At 39.3% G+C, this 6,826-nt stretch overlaps 1 protein-coding gene across 1 annotated transcript in view; it reads left to right on the top strand.

Moving 5' to 3' along the window:
• Positions 1 to 6,826, top strand: part of LOC136687463 (CD48 antigen-like) — a 114,070-nt gene that overhangs the window by 94,599 nt on the left and 12,645 nt on the right. The window lies entirely within an intron of this gene.

The following is a 6,826-nucleotide window of genomic DNA, read 5'->3' on the forward strand; positions in this document are numbered from 1 at the left end:
ATGTTTGGTTTCCTCTTCAACACAGTGGCAAAACAATGGTGATTGTCTCACTTGCATTGGAATTAGGTTTAAAATAAAGAACAAGATTGCCCTTCAAATCATGATGAATTTTAGTTACTGACTAATAAGTGTCATGATTATGATTTTCCATTAGTTACTTGTTACCCAGTAAGAGCATGACTATTCCCTCAGAAATGGTAAATGCTTAAAGATAAAATAAACTGGAATTTACAATTCCAAAAAAATACAAAATCTGCTTCTCACCAGCATTGATCATTTTTCAACCAGTGACCAGTCTCCTCAGTTATATCCCTGATAATGTCTATGTTCACACTTTGAAAGGCTAGTGTTAAGGTGTGAAAGGTCTGTTTACTGCTGCTACAAATTAGCACTGGTTCCCTCTGAACGAATCAATAACATTCATTAATGCACCCTCCTACCATCACAGATGCTGACAGTTACCCTGTCCACTGATAATCAGCTGGAGAGTCCCTCTCTCCTTTAGAACAGAGGATGCCCAGACATGATTTTTAAAAAGAATTTTACATTATTACTTGCGTAACAAATGACACTTTTCCACTTTGCCTTATTATGTCTTAAATATGACTGGGCCAAGAGAAGATGGTTCTGGATCTTGTTTTTATATGATTTCTTATTTACATACAGTTTTAACTTGCATTTGTGGTTGCAGTGAAGATCACAGAAAACCAGTATTAGTTTTGTACCTTGTCCCTTGTTTACATGATTCATAATGTGTTGGTTCACGCAGCCACTTACCAGCAGGGGGTCTCCTCATAGGTCATTTGACTGTGCCATTAACCTTCTTCAGGGCACCATGTTCGGAGGCTCTTGAGTCAGGCTTTATAAAGCTCTCCTCTTCTCCTGCTAGAGCAAGTTTTTTCTTTGTGGAGAAAGGAAGGATGGAGGGCTTTGCCCTTGTATCGATTACTTTGGTCTGAGTGGCATAACGGTGAAAGGCTGCTACCACCTCACACTCATGCCCTCTGCTTTTGAGGAACTGCAGCAGGCATCTGTATTCACTAAGCTGGATCTGCACAGCATCTACAACCTCATCCATATAAAACAAGGGGATGAATGGAAGACGGCATTCATTATACTCTCAGGGCATTATGAGTACCAGGTGATGCCCTTTGGGCTCATGAATGCACCAGCCATCTTCCACCTTTTATTAATGAGGTTTTGAGGGAGATGTTGAACAGATTTGCATATATGTACCTCGACAACATTCTGATCTACAGTCAAACAGTAACGTCCCTTTACCAATTCCTACCCGTCCTTGGACTCACATTGTGACAGGCTTACCGCTGTCCAAAGGCAATAAAGTCATCTTGGTTATAGTGGATCACTGCTCTAAGGCCTGTACATTTGTGCCACTACCCAAACTCTCATCAACCAAAGAGACAGCAGATCCCCTCCTCCTCCAACATGTGGTCAGGGTGCATGGCTTTCGAAAAGATGTAGTGTCTGGGCAGCGGGGGTTCTGAATGAGGCTGATCAGACACAACTGCTGGGTTCTGTATAAAAGCCTAACTCAAAGCACAGTTCAGTGCTGCACCATTTTAGAGGGGCAGACGGTATGGTACTTAGCAAAAGTAATGAAAATAAGTTTTATCAAGGGAAAATATTGTTACTAAATAATTATAGCTAAGTGTCTATATAAAGAAAGAGGTAAGATTGAGCTGAACTTAATGGGTAGAGTGTTTCAGTGTCAAAGCTGATTTTAGTTTGGTTCAAGTCCTTTGTTTGTAGACGCCATTGTCATTCTTACTTTCTTTCAAACCTCTATTTTGAGTTGCCATTTGCACCTGCATTCCCACTCCTTGGTGCAAGGGCATGCTGGTGCAACATAACATTATATATATATATATATATATATATATATATATATATATATTATGCCTGCATTATTTGCTCTCACAGTTCTCATGTTTTCAGAGTAGTGTAAATTCACAATAAGTTATTGTTTCCAGAAAATATTAAATACATGGTTTAAATGATTTGCCACTGCATTTATATTTGGCACAGCAGCCTAATGTTTGCGCTCATACACCATCTTCAATACATTAGCAGGGTGCACACAACTGAGTGTCTTTTTGAGCAATGGGTGTGTATCAGATTGTCTTAATGTTTAAAAAGTGTGTTTCCAAATATAAATAAAGTCATGTTTTCAAAATTTTGTAAAGATTTGTGTTTCAGATTCATGAAAATGATTGTTAATAGAACAGAACTCTCTGGAGAAACTGCACATGAGCATATTGTTACCATGCTCAGTGGTAGTACTATACATTTTATCATTGAAAACCTGGTTATTATGCAGATTTCAGCAGAATAAGCAGGAGAATAAAAAGTGTTTGGACGTTGTAATGTACCTGGTTTGATATTACATGTATTCCCAGAGAATTACAAATAGAGTAAAATGAAATTCAATTCAGCATCACCACAATATTCATCTATTCCAGAGAACAATAGATCACTGAAGTCCTGTTGGTATTTTGTAGATAGATTTGTACCAAACTACAATTTGTTTGAGACAAACATTTATTGTGTTTTTTTCTGAAATGTATTCTATCACATCATGCACTAAACAAATCCAAACCTGACATGCTTTGTTAGATGAACATTTGCACCCATCATTGGATCCTGTAAATAATGGGGTCATTAAAATTTCAGATCTTAATTTAGCTTGATCGATGTATGCAGCATTATACATGTTCCACTACTATACTAAAATATTATTGTTATTTTACCAAACACAGACACACACACACACACACACAGCCAATGACTTACTCTGAGGGAAAGGCCATTCTTTTGTAAGTATTCAAATTGTTAAAATGATGGTTACTGCACTGTTTCTTGAGCACTTCCTGAAAACAGATGCTCTGTTAATGACTACATGGCTGAGTTGAACGCCTTAACAAGTTCAATAAAGGCCATATAAATAAGTAGTATTATGTTGTGCTGTGCAGAGCCAGAGTGCTACGTACTGTGGTTGTGTCTATGTAGGTCAGAATGTATGAGGGTCTGCTGCAGAATGTGAATGTGGCCTGTACTACCCAGTGGAAATATGTTTGAACTCACATTTGTACCTGGGTTTGTCGTTCCAGTTCCTGTACACAGTACTTGTGTGTTTATGGGTTTTATGGCATTGATACATACCAACCTGATGTTTACCAAACTGAACTTGTCACTTCAAAAAGACTTTTACAGAAAATGAGAGGCTGAACAAAGCGGTCACAGAAATATATATATATATATATTAGTAAATTAGTGTGCATTAGTTTCTAGTGCGTTCCGGATATGGAGGTAAATTATGAAATGTTTGCAACACAGAAAATTGCCCACAGTGCATCTGTGTAAAAAAAAAGCATTGGAGCTGGGACTCACAGGGAAGCTACCAGTGTGCACTGCTCCTACATCTGTTCATGGTATTAGGGGTTATTATGGGGATTTAGGTTAAGTGTGTATAAGGTTATTTTGGATTGTGTGCATGTCTGGGCTTGATGTGTAGTCAGATGTATCATGATTTACCAAAATTACGACAAAAATATTTTATTTAATATTTTCATTACAGGTGCTGGTCATAAAATTAGAATATCATGAAAAAGTTCATTTATTTCAGCAATTCCATTCAAAAAGTGATACTTGTATATTATACTCATTCATTACACACAGACTGATATATTCATTCATTATCTGTAATCGCTTATCCAGTTCATCGTCACAGTGTGTCCAGAGCCTACCTAGAATCATTGGGCGCAAGGCAGGAATACACCCTGGAGGGGGCGCCAGTCCTTCACAGGGCAACACACACACACACACACACGACACTTTTGAGTCGCCAATCCACCTACCAACATGTGTTTTTGGACTCTGGAAGGAAACCGGAGCACCCGAAGGAAACCCACACGGACACGGGGAGAACACACCAACTCCTCACAGACAGTCACCCGGAGTGGGAATCGAACCCACAACCTCCAGGTCCCTGGAGCTGTGTGACTGCGACCCTACTTGCTGCACCACCATGCTGCGGACTGATATGTTTCAAGTATTTATTTCTTTTATTTTGATGATTACAACTGACAACTAATGAAAACCCCATATTCAGTATCTCAGAAAATTAGAATATTACTTAAGACCAATACAAAAACAGTACAGTACTTAGTTAGTCAGTACTTAGGGCTCCTTTTGCCTGAATTACTGCAGCAATGGAGCGTGGCATGGAGTCGATCAACCTGTGGCACTGCTCAGGTGATATGAAGCCCAGGTTGCTCTGATAGTGGCCTTCAGCTCTTTGGCACTGCTGGCATATTCCATCTTCCTTTTCACAATACCCCATATCATTTCTAAGGGGGTTAAGGTCGGGCAAGTTTGCTGAACAATTAAGAACAGGGACACCATGGTTCTTAAACCAGGTACTGGTAGATTTGGCATTGTGTGCAGGTGCCAAGTCCTGTTGGTCAGCAGCAGGAAGCATGTGTTCTCTAAAACTTCCTGGTAGAGGGCTGCATTGACCCTGGACCTCAGAAAACACAGTGGACCAACACCAGCAGATGATGTGGCACCCCAAATCATCACTGACTGTGGAAACTTTACACTGGACCTCAAGCAACATGGATTCTGTCCCTCTCCTCTCTTCCTCCAGACTCTGGGACCTTGATTTCCAAAGGAAATGCAAAATTTAATTTAATCAGAAAACATGACTCAGCAGCAGTCCAGTCACTTTTGCCTTTACCCCAGGCGAGTCGATTCTGACACTGTCTCTCATTCAAGAGTGGCTTGACAAGGAATGCGACAGCTGAAACCCATGTCTTGCATACGTCTGTGCATGGTGGTTCTTGAAGCACTGACTCCAGCTGCAGTCCAGTCTTTGTGAATCTCCCCCACATTTTTGAATGGGTTTGGTTTCACAATCCTCTCCAGGATGTGGTCATCCCTATCACTTGTACACTTTTTTCTACCACATGTTTTCCTTCCCTTCACCTCTCTATTAATGCGCTTGGACACAGAGCTCTGTGAACAGCCAGCCTCTTTACAATGACTTTTGTGTCTTCCCCTGCTTGTGTAAGGTATCAATGGTCGTCTTTTGGACAAATGTGAAGTCAGCAGTCTTCCCCATGATTGTGTAGCCTACAGAAATAACTGAGACAACATTACAGGTCTTTGCGGGTTTTTTGAGTTAATTAGTTGATTAGAGTGTGGCACCAGGTGTCTTTAATATTGAACATTTTCACAATATTCTAATTTTCTGAGATACTGAATTTGGGGTTTTCATTAGTTGTCAGTTATAATCATCAAATTAAAAGAAATAAACACTTGAAATGTATCAGTCTGTGAATGAATGAGTATAATATACAAGTTTCACTTTTTGAATGGAATTACTCAAATAAATCAACTTTTTCATGATATTCTAATTTTATGACCAGCATATAAACCTCTTCAAAACACTTTGAGGTAAAGTTTCAAGCTGCCGTTGTGAGTCTGATAAAAGTTATTTAATATGAAACCACATTCTTTAATGCAGTGCATGGCTGACCAATATTTCTCTGAACTACTTCTGTATTTTCAGGTCTGCCTTCCACAGTTGAAGAAGTTGTTAAACTGCAGAAGCTGGAGGGAAACACAGTAATAATTCACACTGGATTAACTGCAGTTCAGAGTGATGCTCACATTCTGTGGTTCTATGGACCTGAGAAAGCAGATATAAGCATAGTGGACAGTCAGGTCTTTAGAGGAGAGACTGTTATAGACTACTACACAGAGAGATTCAGAGACAGAGTGCAGATGAACAGAAACAGTGGATCTTTAACCATCAGAAACATCAGCAGAGAAGATTCTGGACTTTATAATTACAGATCATCACTGGAAGAATCTCAGACTGGAGTTTCAGAGTTAATGTCTAAAGTGAGTAAATATTACAATTTTAACCCCATGCTTGGGGTCTGTATGTGAACTGTTTCTCATTCTCATTAATATTTAATTAAAGTTAAAACCTCCTCTAGTCTCAAAACAGATTACACACATCTGTCAAATTACAACATTATTTCCACGTTTTTGTCATAGTGCTACCGCGACCCTGAAATGGATTAAAAAGATGATGATGATGTCATAGTGCTGTGGGCTGGTTTAAGTCTGTAGGTGAATCTTTGCATACAGCAGCAAATCTAAGCCATTTTACAAAAAAAAAAAAAAAACATATTGCTATATTACTCTCAGTAATTTCAGATGTAAAAAAAAGATGTATTTGGACTTGGCATGTGATTAAACCTCAAAAACACAACATTGATACTTCACTGTGAATCTCCAGCCCTGCCCAGATGTTGGTGGGAATCTTAAGTGTGGCTAGGGAAATATCTGTTTTTCGCTGTAATACTGCGATTGGTCCCAAATGTTTTCTAAAAGAGCTCAAACGTCAATTTTTGACACAGAATATGCCTAGTCCTGGACTACACAGCAATTTGGAATATGATTTTCTATTGTAAGGAGTGTATAGTCCAGGACTAAACTTAATCCTAGGGTGACCAGACATTCTCTCTTACCCGGACTTTTTTAGACTTAAAAAAATGTCTGGGCGGAATTTCACAAACGTCCGGGATTTTGTTTTTCTATAGCTTACATAGAATTTCGAGAAGCGTTTCGTTCACAAACTAGTCCCGCCCTCCCCTACTCCGTATGGTTCGCTTGAGTAAGAAGGGGGCGTGGTGAAGTAGCCTAAAATCTTCTGATTGGACGGTCTGACTGTAGAGCTACCGTTATTGGTCGATAACCTTCTCTGTAAACATTTAATTGGTCAGTCTGCACGTCA

This window comes from Hoplias malabaricus, chromosome 2, assembly GCF_029633855.1.
Source record: "Hoplias malabaricus isolate fHopMal1 chromosome 2, fHopMal1.hap1, whole genome shotgun sequence".
NCBI classification, from domain to species: domain Eukaryota; kingdom Metazoa; phylum Chordata; class Actinopteri; order Characiformes; family Erythrinidae; genus Hoplias; species Hoplias malabaricus.